Source organism: Camellia sinensis, chromosome 4 (assembly GCF_055761805.1).
Source record: "Camellia sinensis isolate YWXY chromosome 4, ASM5576180v1, whole genome shotgun sequence".
Taxonomy (NCBI): Eukaryota; Viridiplantae; Streptophyta; class Magnoliopsida; order Ericales; family Theaceae; genus Camellia; species Camellia sinensis.
In genome coordinates this window covers 52,983,803-52,999,666 of record NC_138964.1, presented here as the reverse complement: position 1 = coordinate 52,999,666, position 15,864 = coordinate 52,983,803, and the positions used below count along the sequence as shown (strand labels likewise).

Here is a 15,864-nt window from a genome sequence, read left to right as displayed (position 1 = left end):
GAATTTTTTTTTTTTTTTTTTTTCTGCCATTTTCGACGCAGAGGAAGCGGAGGAAGAGAGAGAGGGAGAGGGAGAGAAAGAGGGAGAGGGAGAGGGAGAGGGGTCGCCGCCGTCTCCGATCCGTCGCCGATCGCCGCGCCTCCGCCTCCGTCGCCTCCGCCATGCCTCTGCTCGCCATGCCTCTGCTCGTCGCCTCAGCCATCGCCGATCGCCGCCTCTGCCATCGCCGATCGCCGCGCCCCCCGCCTCCGCCTCCAGCCCATTTTTTAGGCCCCCTCCAGTCCCCCTCCTCCCCCTCCCCCTCCCCCTCCCCCTCCCCCTCCTCCGTCTTCGTCTCCCCCTCCCCCTCTCCGTCTTCGTCTCCTTCTTCTGCTGGAAAAAAAAAAAAAAAAAAAATTAAAACCACGAAACGACGTCGTTTCGTGGTTTAGGGGCATTCGGGGCGGAGGAATTCGGGCCCTGTAGCATTGTTGTATTTTTTATTAATGGTACCCTAGCAAGAAAAACTAAAAAATCTCCTCGTTTTGTTGAATCGATTGATGAAATAGAGAGTTAGAAATCGAAAAAGAGAGATAAAATGACTAGCGATCGTGAATCCATGGAAATCTTCTACGCGAATTGGGGATGGAGAGAGTTAAACGACTACGTGATTTAGCTCATGAATCAAATTGTCCTTGTTATTGTGAATGGTAATGTTTCAATTGTTTAATTATTCTTAGTTTCAGAATCATAGAACATTGTGTTAAAAGTTTGATTATTGCTTTCCGGATTGCTGGTATTGTAATCTTCAACTTTGGGCTGCTTATAATTGCCCCTTTTTATTTTTATTTTTATTTTTCTTTTTATAGTTAGCATGGAATTTAAGGTGAACTACTTGTCAAGGATATTTTTTTTATCTGTTTCGATGTCATTAGACTTCTAAACCTACTGTTACTTTGTGAGTTTAAAGTCAGAGTCTTGAATAATAGAAATTTCTGTTACTTGTTCAAGTTGTAATTCCAAGATCAATAAAATCCTGCTCTACATTCTGGAGCTTGAGTAAGAGTACTTGGATGGTTGCTGGTAAGCTGGATATGGTTGTTTAATCAGCTTTGGTGTTTGAGAGATTTACTGAGATTGGAAGTTTTGGAAGAACATATCCTTCCTTTTTACATAATAGGGCTCTTAGGGGCATTAGCTATTTGGCTAGGTCCATGACAGAGACACAACTAAAATTAAAATTTGTTTTTTGTTGATACTTATTTTAAGATTTACTTGTTATTGATGTTTTAATTTTTTTTTTTTTTTTCTTTTAGTACTTTCATGTTTAGTTCATAGTACACATTTTGAATGTACGCATGATAGGGTGAGACTTGAAAATTTCCCGAATATGCCGCTTGCAATTGGCTTTGGAGTACTTGAAATTTGAGGAGATTGAGAAGTAAGTTCCTATATTATATTTTTGCTTCTTCTTCTTCTTTTACATTAGTTTTTAGGGGAAATTACAAAAAAAAACCTCAAGGTTTGACCATTGTAACAAAATAAACCCTGACTTTTTAATTTTATCAATTTAAACCCGCAACTTTTGATTTATTTTCAATCTAAACCATTTTTCTATTAAGTAAAATTGATGGAAAAGTGAGTATTTTAGTCATTAAACTTAATGAAAATGGATATTTTAGACGTTTTATATATACTTATATTGAGTTTAATAATTAAAATAATATTTTTTTCACCGATTTTAGTTAACTAAAATAGGCAAATTGTTTATATTGAAAACAAATCAAAAGATTAAGGTTTAAATTGACAAAATTAAAAATTCAGGGTTTATTTTGTTGTAAGGGTCAAACCTTAGGATTTTTTTTGGTAATTGTCTCTAGTTTTTATCTTTTTCATTCGATACAAACTTGAATGCCAAGGTGTTAAAAGAAGGTTGATGTCGACAAGTGTGAGGAAACACTCTTCTATGAGTTTTGGTGCCAAAATGGATATATGGAAGCAGCAGGAATACTCTTTTTAGAGGCTTATTGTAATCCCATTTTTGTGGCTAGTGGGCAGGAAGTATGCATGGTAATGATATGGAGGAGTTGAGGTAACAAGACATGTTTTTGGTGGCTGTAAGAGGTTTTGATTTTAAAGTTTGAGACTACAGATTTTTACTGCTAAAATTCATATATTATGTAAGAAATAATGTATAGAGAAAGAGAGAGAATAAATTGTATGTATTATTATTGATTGATATATTGATTTCAATTACAATGATTCATGATTCCTATATATAGAAGAGGGTGAGTGTGTAGTAGGTAAGGAGTAGGTGAAGTGGAGGTGGTAGTGGTGTAGTGGGTTAGGTTTAGTGGAGTAGGTGAGGTGGTAGTGGTGTAGTGGGTTAGGTTTAGTGGAGTAGGTGAGGTGGTAGTGGTGTAGTGGGTTAGGTTTAGTGGAGTAGGTTTAAGTGGGTAAAGTAGGTGGAGAGTAGGTGGATTTTAACAGCCCCCCGCAAACTCAAGGGGGATAGGAACTAACCAACTTGAGTTTGGAGAGAGTAACAAAATAAGAAAATACATAAAAAATAAAAGAGGATAAGAGACACTGTATGGTCGTGTCAGACCATTGGTGAAGACACTGGATGGTGGTGTCATAACGTTGTAGAGGACACTGTATGGGGGTGTCATAACCATGTAGAGGACACTGTATGGTGGTGTCATAACGGTGTAGAGGACACTGGATGGCGGTGTCAGACCGATGTAGAAGACAGTTTATGGGGTCATGTCGGACCATTGTAGAAGACAATGTTGTGACAGTTGTTGTGACAGTTTACGGAGTCTTGCTGGACCCTTGTAGAAACTAACCGGAATCAATGTCGGGACAGTTTACAAAGTCTTGTCGGACCCATGAAGGAGCTAACCGGAATCAATGTCGGGACAGTTTACAAAGTCTTGTCGGACCCATGAAGGAGCTAACCGGAATCAATGTCGGGACAGTTTACAAAGTCTTGTCGGACCCCTGTAGAAACTAACCGAAATCTATGTCGGGACAGTTTACAGAGTCTTGTCGGACCCTTGTAGAAACTAACCGGAATCAATGTCGGGACAGTTTATAGAGTCTTGTCGGACCCCTGTAGAAACTAACCGGAATCTATGTCGGGACAGTTTACAGAGTCTTGTCGGACCCTTGTAGAAACTAACCGGAATCTATGTCGGGACAGTTTACAGAGTCTTGTCGGACCCATAAAGGAGCTAACCGAAATTAATGTCGGGACAGTTTATAGGGTCATGTCGGACCGTTGTAGAAGTTGCACCCTCAAAAGGTGTGCCCAATTTTGTCAAAAGGCGTGCCATCAAAAGGCGTGCCCAATTCATCAAAAGGTGTGCCGGACATGATGGCGAGGCACGTGGGCGCCTTGGGTTGCGCGCCCGTTTTGTCGTCTGGTGGCAAGAGGCACGCGATACGCGTGGCTGCCTCGCTATTTAACCAAGGTTGATGCTGAGGCTGAGGCAGACAAAAAAACTTCTGAAAATCCTCTGAAAACAACTCTTCCTTTGCTGAGAAAGAAACTCTGTAATACTCTGTAACCAACCCGTCTCTGAAACACTCAGCAACATGGCCTCTTCTTCCCGTCCAGCTACCCAGAACATGGCCTCCTCTTCCCGTGGTCTGCTCACGTTCTTTCCAGAACTGAGCGAGTCCACAAGAGAAATAACTGGTGCGGTGGCCAGTGAACCTCAACCAAACACCTCTGGTTTTGCTCCGTTGAACTTTCCGATGCGGTCGGTGGAGCAAAAAATGGCGGTGCAGTCGGATGTGGAGGCCAGTCAGTATACCTTGAAGTCATGTGTGGAAACCATGACTGCGGTTACAAATTTGTCGAACCGGCTGCAGAGTAGGACAAATGAGGTGCAGCAGTTAAACGCCCAACTGGCTCTGCTCCAACGCATGTATAAGGATGCGCGGGCAGAGATAAGTGTGCTAAAGGCGGAAAACAAGGAGCTGAAGCGGAAGGCCAGTTTTATGTTCCGATTTGGAGGGCCGCCATATGCTGCAGTGGAGGAGCAGTGAGTAGTGATCATGCCCAGTGGAGTGGGAAACACGGAGGCAACACCGGCAAGGGCCGCCCAAGACGGTGGCAAGAAGAAAAGACCGGCAGAATAGGCGAGAAGAAAAATCCCACTGTTCCGATTTGTGTTGGTTGTGTTTTGTTTTGTTTTGTGTTTTTTTTTTATTTTTTTTATTTTTTTTATTTTTTTTTATGGTGTAAAATGCTGATCGGGGTTGATCCCCGACATGAAGAAATGACAAGTTTGTAAAATGTTGTTTTTTTTTTTTTTTTTTTTTTTTTTTTTTTTTTGGGAGTGTTTTGTTGAAAAAATAAAAATAAAATGAAAGAAAACAAGGGAGAAAGAAAATAGATAAAAAATATTTATAGATGGATTATATGAAAAACATCAGTGCGATTGTTTCAAAATAAAGTGGGGTATTTAAAAAAGAGGAAAAGTGACTTGGAAAAAATAAATAAAAATAAGTGATTTTTGAAATCAAATGGAGGAGAGAGAGGGACAAACCCATGTGATAAAGTGGAGAGAGAGTCGGTGAGTGGGGTGCAAAAGGTGAAGGAGAAATGATGGATTGAAAATGGTTTGGGTCAAAAGTGGACACTGTTAGTGGGGAACATGAGTGCATTGATTATTTGATATAATAATAATAATAATAAAAATAAAAAGTTAGAACAGTTGGAGAGAATGAGTGGAGTATGGTAAGGGTTTCATCCAAAGCCAAAATTCCTGCAGCGAATCACTTCGCAAATCCTAGCATGAGCTTTTTCTCTTTCCAGGCTTATTCATGAATTTCCTGGTGATTTCAAGAGCCTCTGGTGGCATTGTGGCAGAGAACACCCCAACCTGGATTTTGGGTGGCAGCAACTGAGAACACCCCAACCTGGATTTTGGGTGGTAGCAACTGGAAAATATCATAGATCTGATTTTTAAAAACCTCGTGACAGCATTTCATCAGCTTCATCCAAGACAAACATTTTGATGTAAACAGGGCGAAGTGATTGTCTCCGCAACATGTCAAACACACGACCAGGAGTACCAACAACAACATGAACCCCACTGGAGAGAATGCGCTGATCTTCGCGCACACTAGTCCCTCCAACACAAGCATGAACCTTCACACTTTGCTGGGCAAGTTCAAGAGTGGGTGGAAGAACCAAAGCTTGGCACTCAACCAAGCTATAATCTAGCTGCTGCAGAATTCCAGAGCAGAATGTTGCAGTGTTTCCAGTTCCAGACTGTCTCGTCATATGAGGTGAAGAATTCTTCTCCATCAGCCTCACACATGACTACAGTTGCACAAATCTTTGTTGATTTTATCAGCGGAATAGGTTGAGGTCCGGCGGGCGGCTAAGGTGAGGTTGCCGCCCGCCGGGGAAGCGAAAATACTAGGTTTTAAACCAGCTCTGATACCATGTAAGAAATAATGTATAGAGAAAGAGAGAGAATAAATTGTATGTATTATTATTGATTGATATATTGATTTCAATTACAATGATTCATGATTCCTATATATAGAAGAGGGTGAGTGTGTAGTAGGTAAGGAGTAGGTGAAGTGGAGGTGGTAGTGGTGTAGTGGGTTAGGTTTAGTGGAGTAGGTGAGGTGGTAGTGGTGTAGTGGGTTAGGTTTAGTGGAGTAGGTGAGGTGGTAGTGGTGTAGTGGGTTAGGTTTAGTGGAGTAGGTTTAAGTGGGTAAAGTAGGTGGAGAGTAGGTGGATTTTAACATATTAAAACCCAATAACATGACTTGATCCAAAGTATGACCCATGTGTGATCAATAAAGCCCATGTGTAGAAAATCCATAAATATTGAAAATAACTCTAGCTCAAAAATTATAGAAAACAAATAAAAAACTGACCTGAATAAAAGTACCACATTAATCTCCTGCTTTCCATCATTTTGAATAACCTGAATATTGAGATATGTCTTTTTGATTTTCTCAATCTGTTGTTTTTCTTGCATACCACATGTTTTTCCCAGCTTATGACTTCAGTAAATTTTCATGACAGTGACTGACATGTATTCACACATATTTGTTTGGACATAGTTATTAATATGCTGCATTGGAATGGGCTAGCCCTTTTTGAAAGTATCCCACAAAATTTGGAAAGCTATCCCTTCTAGTATATTTTCAATATTTTGTCTTGGGAAGTTAATATTGCTCTTAGTGAATATATTACATTAATAAGGTTGATGCAGTTTAATTCTATCATCACTTTGTGAGCAATGAATTTGTAGCTTAATCAGGTGGTTAGACTATGCTATGGTTTGTTAAACATGTAAATAATATTTCAGAATAACTCCATTATTGGTTTCTGGCTGGGCAGCCCTTCTCCCCCCAACCTTTTTTATTTTTGTAGATTCACTTCGTATCCTAGAATGTCAATTGAATCAAATTGTAATGACCCAAAATTTAGTTTTAAATCATTTCACAAATTAATTGAATGGTTTAATGGACCGTGTGGTTAGTAATTGTTTTAATTTTAAAAGATCATTTGTGGAATAGTTTATGATGATCTGAAATTTCAATTTGTATCTCTTGAATTAGAGATCTTATCTTTATGAATTTTTAAAATTAGTCTCATAACTAAGAAGCTTATGAAGTTTTTATACAAGGTTCATATATGAGTATAATGAACTGATTAAAAATTTCAGGTCAAAGCTCTTACAGATGAATTCTATAAAATTCTTGGACTGATTGGCATTCGCATTGGGTGCTGTGCAGATTTTCTGTGTGAAAATGTTATGATTTTGTACTTTTTAAAATAGTTTCTCTACTTAGAAAATTATTAAATTTTTATGTGTTGTTCCCATATAAGCCTAGTACATTTGGATAAAATTTTCAGAGTGAAAGAATTTGTATTTAATTTTAGAAAATTCCCAACTGATTGGTGTTTAGTAAATTGTCATAGCAAAATTTTATGCTCTACAATTTTGGTTTTATGGTGGTTTTGAGTGTTAAGACCCTAACTTGAGATAAAGTTTGGTGGATCTAATTTAATGTATAATTAGGCCATATTTACCTCATGAATGAGAATTTAATACAAGATCCATTACTCAAAAACTATTTTTGAGACCCATTTATTTGTCAATCACTTAGAAAATGAAAGAAAGAAACTTGTCCTTTTTCCCAAGCTTGTTTGCTAGCAGCACACAGCCCCCGCATAGACGTCCTCTTCCAGCAACATGATTACTTTACAATAACTAAAAAGGAATAGTAAATTGGAAGCTGTTTTTGTCCCATCTCCAGACTTGGTTGGCTGACAAGGCCATGTGATTTCAGATTGCATAAGCTGAAGCAATTCCACTTTAGGCTTTGGTTTATCTGTCATCATTTTTATTTCTTTCATACCCTTAATGCTATTGATTTCAATGGTTTGCCTATATTTTCTCAAAAACCAAATGGATGGTAATGAGAATTGATTTGTTACATGTGTATGTGAATTTGTTTGAGCTGTCAGCAGTATCAGTTTGGGTGGAAAGTCAAGTTCAAAATCTAGACTTCTTCCTTTTTGTTCAGTTTCTTGGCCACCAAAAACAGCCCTCTTTCAATAATCTAAAAGTAAATAAAAAGATCAAATTTTTAAGTAAATGGTTTCTCGTTTGTGCATCTGGGTTTGCAAAAGGAGAAAAACCTCACCATATCTCCATATAACATTAATAACATCAAAACAAAAATAGACAAAAACATTGCCACACCACAAATCCTTCCCATTCAAAAACCAAAAACTCAACTCTTCTTTGCTGCATATTTGTCAAAGTAGAAATTAGTTATAAGGGGGTGTTTGGGAAGTTGGCTATTTTAGTTGGCTAAAATAGTTGTGTTTGAGAAGAGGCTTGGATTGTTTTGTAGTTGGATGTAATATTTGTGAGAGAAAAAGTGAAATGATTATTGGTTTGATGTGACATTTTGTCTTATTGACTATTTTAGCCTATGTTGTCTTTTAGTGTTATTTTAGCCCAAAAAGCCAAAAAAGCCTATTGCCAAACACCTCCTAAATACCAAACATAGCTTCATTTCTTTTATGATGCACAATAGCAATCCATATTTTTTATCACATTGGTTATATAGTTGTCAAATTGGGATTTGAATCGTGAATTAAAATGGTCTCGTACCAAGTCGCGAATTGAATCAAATAGTGAATCGTAAAGATTCAGTCCCGTTTCCTAAATTACTTAGAAAAATATATTTACACACTTAAATGTTAAGTATATCTTATGAATATGAAATATTTAGATTTAAATCAATGAAAATGTTATTTTGAATGATGATCACGTAATTTAATAGGTAAGAAGTTAACAAAGGTTCCTATGTAAGATCACCATCTTACCTTTTTTCATTTTTAGATATTTCTTATCAATCATTCTTAATATAAACTAAAGACAAAATCTCAATTTCCGAAGTAATAATAATTTGACAACGATATAAATATTTGGATACTAAGCATATGTATTTTTCCAAGTAACAATGACCAAATAATAAGAAAACATTATTTAGGATATTTTATTTTAAAGTCTAAAATATTTTAAAATGTATAACTGACCTCACTCATGTAATATTTAGCTATTCAATAAAATAACAATAGATAATTTATGGTGTACGTTACTTTAATCTTAAACATCTTTAAAAGATATATTATGATTTTTTAAAAGAAAAAAATGAGAAGAAAGGTTAAAAACATGTTGGGTATGACTCAATCTGATTAGATCCTATTGAAAACTCTATGATCACTAAAATAACAACAAATCATGTATATATTGGTTATTTTGGTGTTAAACGCTATTAGAAGTAATATTATGTCATCTTCAAGAAAAAGATAAAGAAAGAGTCAAAAATATGTCATATGCGGTAGTTTCAAGAATTGCATGAATTGTAAAAAGTGTATTGAATTGTAAATCGATTGTGAATCATGCGATCACTAGAGATTCACTTTCGAAATAGATTCATCCGTAGATTCGTATTGATTTTGAAAAAATTGCGAATCGAATTGTGAATCGAATCATAAATCGTAAGATTCTGATAACAAATTATAAGTACTCATCATAGCTTCACTTCTTTTTGTTTAATAAATAGATAGTTTTTTGGTTGACTTGATTGATTATATTTTTGTCACTCCTAAGTTTATAGAGAGAATTGGTGCCCTTGATTGCTTGAGCAAATCATGATGTCATTGTTTTATGTGAAGTTGAATTTATCAATGGGCAAGCGTTGTGTCAACGGGTAAACAAACTTTTCTTCTTACTCAATTTAAACTTTTCTTCATTATTATTTTTGTGCTTTTATTGATTAAGTGTTTGACACTTTAGCAAATTAGTACATGTGAATCAGGGAGTCTGTGGGTAGTGAAGAGGAGTTGTTGCACGCGACACAGGTTGACGAGCAAGTAAATCTCTTTCACGTTGATATATATAAATACATGTAGACAATCACACACATGATGAGGTTAGGGGTGAGCCTACTGAAAACCCATAGTGTTGTTAGAGGTTTAGGGTGAGGCTACTGAAAACTCGGATATGCTATATTTGTTGTGTGGGTTATTGGTAGAGGTTGCGGTTGAAGCTATTGAAAACCCAGATATATTGTTTTATCAACATTATTGTATCAATGCTTTATGATATTGGTTTAAAAGAACTTTAAAAAAAGGCCTGCCATAATAGGTTTAACTAAAATTCATTCAAAATGGATAAATCTTGGATTCTCAAAGATAGAAGATCAAAAGACTATGATTCATGCGAATGATCTTCAATCCATACGATGTCCATGTAGTGTATGTGGGAACTTGAGAAGCCAACTTGTTTAAGAGATTAGAAATCATCTATTTGTTATACGCGAAAATATATGCATGTCCCTATGATTGCATACTCTATAGAAAGGAGTACAAAGATGCAAATTCTTGTCCGACATGTAAAACATCAAGATGGAAGTTAAAGAAATTCAACTGAAACAAGAAAGGGTGTGCCAGCACAAGTTTTATGGTACTTCTTGCCTATCTTGAGATTCCGAAGGATGTTCCAATCAACACAAATAGCAAAGGACTTGACATGGCATACTCACCAAAGAGATTTTGATGGCAAACTAAATCACCCAATAGAATCTCCATCATAGAAGTTAGTAGACCACAAGTGGCCAAATTTCGCTGCAGAGCCAAGGAACCTTCGACTAGCTATTTTTGCATATGGAATAAATCCACATGGGTTCTTGAGCAGTAGGTATAGTTGTTGGCCAATCATAATGGTTACCTATAATCTTCCACCATGGTTGTGTATGAAGAGAAAATTTATAATATTATCATTGTTGATATCAAGTCCACAATAACCCGGTAATGATATTGATGTTTTCTTGCCACCATTGATTGATGATTTGAAGATGTTATGAGTAGGCATTGAAGCTTATGATGCTTACCAACAACAACACTTTAGGTTGAAGGTTGTATTATTATGGACGATAAGTGACTTTCCAGCATATGGCAATTTTAGTGGTTGTTTTGTGAAGGGATATTATGAGTGTCCAATTTGCAGTGATGGAACGTATTCCCATATGTTGAAATGCATTAAGAAGGACATATATGCAACCCACATAAAATTTCTTCCATGCTACCATCCACATTGAAAGCAAAAGAAGGCTTTTAATGGTGAGCAGGATTTTGGATTGCCTCCATTATCATTAAGTGGAGAGGAGATACTCGAGAAAGTTGAAGGGATTATAACTAAATGGGGAAAGAAGCATAAAAAATCATTGGATGTTGGCACTACAAATTGTTGGAAGAAGAAGTCGATATTCTATGATCTTAAATATTGGAAATACTTGCATGTTCGACATAACTTGGATCTTATGCACATTGAGAAGAATGTGTGTCGATATCATTAGCACATTGCTTCATATTCTAGGAAAAACGAAGGATGGAATTAATTCTTGCCTAGATCTTGTGGACATGGGTTTACGTAAAGATTTGGCATCACAAATTGAAGAGAAGAGAACATACTTGCCTCTGCATGTTATACATTGTCTAAGGATGAGAAAAGAAAGGTATGCATGTTGAATATAGAAATCAAAATATTATGTTTGAATATGGAAATTAGAATAGGAATTAGAATATGAATTATTTTGATTATAGGAATCTTACCTTGTGTATATTGTTTCCTAAATTGTATCATGAATATATTATATTTACATGGCCTCTACCTAGTTGATTGGTAAGCCAAATAATTCTTTTCATTCAATTTGGTATCAGAGCTTGGTTGGGTCTGTGACTGGTGTGCCGTTTGTCCGGCTAGTGTATGTTATGGTTCAGGAGGGTGTGTTGGAATGTGTCCCATATAGCCTGGAGTTGCCCCATCTGTGCTAGTTATAAGGTTTCAATTTCCCTTTCCTTAATACCTGGGTTTTAAGGAGAAATGTGGGTTGGGCTTTCCAATTTTTTGGTATTAGAGCCTCCGTAGCCATCTCTCTCTCAACCACCTATCACTACTGACTGCCTTTTTTTGTTCTTTTTCTTCTCTCTAGCCTCCGATAGCCCTTTCCAGCTCCTTTTCTCCCTCTGACAACCTCAATCCAACATCAACCTAGCCTTCGCAGCCCCTCTCCTTCCTTGTCTTCACCTCGGTAGGCTTTCTTTAGGTGATCCGTGGCCGTTCTTTTCCCCTTCTTGGGGTGATTGGACTGATGTATTAAGCCCCTTTGTTTGTCCTTTTGTTCTTTTGGGCTACCGAGTTTATTCGGTAGTATCTATTTAGGTAAGCCGTTGAGAGTTTTTTTTTTTTTTTTTTTTTTTTTTCCAGCTTCTTATTTTTTCTTGGACTGTGTTGCTATGTTTGTGTGTTTTTCAACCCCTCTTCTTCCACCATGACTGATCCATCCTTTGTTGATATACCACCTAGCCTATTCCAGTTAGTTCTGATTTTTCTCTTTTGCATCACACTCATGGTTCTCGAGGTTCTACTGGTCCAGTTACTTGTCATCATTGTGGCGTTTCTGGCCATGTTAAGGCTCGTTGTTTCAAACTTCATCCTGAGTTGAGGCAACGTTCCTTTTGCCCTCGTGGTGTGGCACCCCTCGCATTGCGGCTCTAGTGGATTCTGCTACTTCTGCTCCTGGGTCTCCTCATCTCCCTAATTTACAGGAGTTACAGACTGAGATTGGTTAGCTTTAGGCTCAGCTTGGATCTCTTACTGCTAGTTCTCCTGGTCCATCATCTACCATTGTTGCCATCCTTGCAACAGGTATTTTTACTACTTTCCATGTTCGGTCTGCTAGTCCCTCATGGGTTTTGGATTCTGGGCTAATGATCATATGACGAGTGAGTTTTCCTTTCTTTTTTCGTCAGTCCCAACTACTATTGCCCAATCTATGTGTCTTGCTGATGGTTCGTCATCCTCTGTTCGTCATAAAGGTGTAGTGTCTTTATTCCCTACCATTACTTTATCATCTGTTTTACATGTTTTAAATTTTGCATATAATCTCTTATCTGTTATTCGTCTTGCCAAACAATTTAATTGTGCTATTATCTTCTACCCTCCTCTTGCCTTTTATAGGACCTGAGTTCGAAGAGGATTTTTGGCAAGGGCTATGAGCTTGATGGGCTGTACTACTTTGGGGATCCACCGGACGAGCCTTCCTCTTCTTAGCTGGTTTTTAGGTCTTTGTTTTGCCTGCTTCCATGTTTTGTGTTTTTAATATTCAAACTTTAGAATTATGGTACGCTCGTATGGTTCATGTTAATTTTTAGTATTTATGTCAACTTTTTCCTTCATTTGATAAAGCTTGCAAAGATTCTAAGTTTTATTGTGTGGTTTGTGAGTGCTCCTAGTGTTTTTGATTTTATACATTCTGATGTCTGGGGCCCTTCCCCTGTCACTGCTTTTTCTGGTCATAGATATTATGTGACTTTTATTGATGATCACACTAGGTGCACTTGGGTTTATCTAATTCGTCGTAAGTCTGACGTCTTTCCCTTTTTGTCCAATTTTTATAGATGGTTAAAACTCAGTTTCCTGCAGTTGTTAGGACTATCCGTTCTGATAATGGTGGGGAATATATATCTAATGCATTTCATTCCCATCTTAATTAAACCGGCATTCTTCAACAACGTACTTGTCCCCAGACCCCTGAATATAATGGTGTTGCTGAATGCAAAAATCGTCATATTTTGTCAAGGTTGTTAAAATTGGGATCCTAGGTAGGATTGTTGGGAGGGACTAATGGATTGGACCGTAGAATCGGATCGAGAATTGTAAGATCCTACTTTTAATGCAAAATAAAATGAAAAATTATCGATAATGATAAACTTTGTTACATAATTTTAAAAAGATTAAAGAAAATTGATAAATTTGATAGAATGTATATTCTATGTTAATATAAATTAGAGAAGACATTTGAAAAATCAGTTTATAGTCAAATATTTTATATAGATATACACATATATATAAGAAATAAATAGTAACAAAAAAAATTGGTAGGATTGGGATCAAAGTAGAATCAGGATCATATGCGATTCTACATCATTTTATGACTAGGATCGTAGTGACTTTAAGATCCTACTAAATTTAAAATCCTAGTGTGATTTGAATCGTTTGGCCCAATTGAGATCGTAGAATCGTAAGATCCTATGATTTGAATTGGGATTCTGCTAACCATGTATTATGTCTGTTGTTCGGTGTCTTCTTCGAGGTATGGGTGTTCCCAAGTCTTATTGGCATATGGCTGTCCTTACTACTGTTTACCTCATTCATAGGATCCCTAGTCGTGTGTTGCATAGACTCACTGCGTTTCATACCCTTATGCCCACCACCACTCTGTTTCAACTCTTGCCTTGTGTCTTTGGGTGTACTCGTTTTGTTCAAAATCGGAGTCCCACTCGCACAAAGTTAGATGACAAATCTATTCGTTGTATCTTCTTAGGGTACTCTTCCATGTCCAAAGGGTATAGATGTTATGACCCTGTGTCTTGTCACTTTCACTACACTTTGGATGTTACGTTTTGTGAGGATCTTCTTTTCTTTAGTACTAACCCATCTTTGGAGGCTCCTCCTCTTGTTACTTCCATTGTTCGCCCGGTGACCATTTTAGACGAGGTTGAGAATGAGGCTGTCCCCTTTCCTCCTTTTCCACCTTCGCCTCCTCCTCTATTGCAAGTATACTCCCATTACCCACGCACTTAGCCCCCCTTGCCGCCTCTCCGATCTCTAGGTCAAGTAACTCTTCTCCTTTAGCTTTTCCTCCACCTCCTCGTCGTAACCCACATCGGGATCGACATCCTCCAAATCGTTTGAGTTATTTGAGTAATACTTATCATCCTATTTCCCAGCATGTTTCCTATGACAAGGTTTCCTCTTCTTACCGTTCTTTTCTTGGCAAGCTTGAGTCGGAGTCCATTCCTCGTTCTATATCTGAGGCCTTACAGAATCCCAAATGGGTAGCAGCTATGCAGACTGAGACAACGGCCTTAGAACATAATCACACTTGGGATCTTATATCTTTACCTCCTGGGGAAAGCACAGTTGGTTGCAAATGGGTATTCACTATAAAGTACCTCGCTGATGGCTCAGTTGACCATTAAAGGTTTCACACAGATTCCTAATAAGGATTTTGGTACCACTTTTGCCCCTGTCGCTAAGCTTACTTCTGTACGTCTTCTTATCTCCCTTGCAGCATCTCATTCTTGGCTTCTTGATCAGCTTGATGTCAAGAATGCATTTCTCCATGGAGATCTTGAGACAATTTATATGGCTCCTCCACTCGGTTTTCGGGCTGAGGGGGAGTATTTGGGGAAAGTGTGCTGATTATGCAAATCCTTGTATGGTTTGAAACAGTCTCCACGAGCATGATTTGGTTGCTTCAGTTTTGTTATTATATTTATGGGCTTTGTTCAGTGCCACTCTGATCACACTTGTTTCATTCGCCAGAATTCTGCAGGTCAGTGTATAGTCTTGTTAGTTTATGTGGATGATATTATTCTCACAGGTGATAACTCTGTCGGCATTGGTCAAGTAAAGAAGGACTTGGGCTAAACTTTTGATATTAAGGATCTGGGATGTCTCAATTATTTTTTGGAAATTAAGGTGGCTTGCTCAAGGGAGGAAATCTTCTTATCTCAAAGAAAGTACACCCTTGACTTGCTTCAGGATTCTGGTATGTTAGGGTGTAAACCTGTTTCTACTCCTATGGATCTTAATGTCAAACTCACATCAGAGTCTGGTGAGTTGTTGGATGACCCAAGCATGTATCAACGTCTTGTTGGACGCCTCATTTATTTGATGACCACTAGACTTGATTTGACATTTAGTGTTGTGAGTCAGTTCATGCATGCACCTCGTAAAGGGCACCTTGACGCGGTTCATCATGTTTTGAGGTATTTAAAAACTTCGCTTAGCTTGGGATTGTTCTTTACTACTGGTCTCCAATTTGGGCTCTCCTGTTTCACCGATGTAGACTACGCAGGATCTAGGACTGATCGACATTCTACTTCTAGCTTTTGTACTTTCTATGGTGATCGTCTTATCTCACTGAAAAGTAAGAAGCAAGCGGTGGTTTCTATGTCTTCTGCAGAGGCTGAGTATTGGGCTATGACACATGGGACGTGAGATTCTTTGGATTCGTTCTATTTTGCAGAGTTAGGTTTTGAGGAGACTGTTCCTTCCTCTTTATTTTGTGATAACAAATCTGCCATTATATTATCCTCTGATTTTGTACTTCATGAGCGTACCAAGCATATTGAGGTTGACATACATTTCATTCAAGAAAAGGTTCGGACTGGTATTGTGCATCCATCTTTTGTCTCTTCTTTTCAGCAGTTGGCAGATATGTTCACAAAATCTGTGGGACCAACTTTGCTCCAGT

At 37.7% G+C, this 15,864-nt stretch overlaps 1 protein-coding gene across 7 annotated transcripts in view; it reads left to right on the top strand.

Moving 5' to 3' along the window:
- Positions 1–479: 479 nt before the first annotated feature.
- Positions 480–15,864, top strand: part of LOC114295933 (uncharacterized) — a 34,786-nt gene continuing 19,401 nt past the window's right edge. For 6 of the 7 annotated variants that reach the window (XR_014366477.1, XR_014366479.1, XR_014366478.1 and 3 more), the window contains exon 1: positions 480–689. The gene's annotated coding sequence lies outside the window, so the exon portion shown is untranslated. Of the gene's footprint in view, positions 690–12,560; positions 12,665–15,864 lie in introns of all 7 variants that reach the window. The other variant, XM_082924900.1, reaches the window with a different exon arrangement.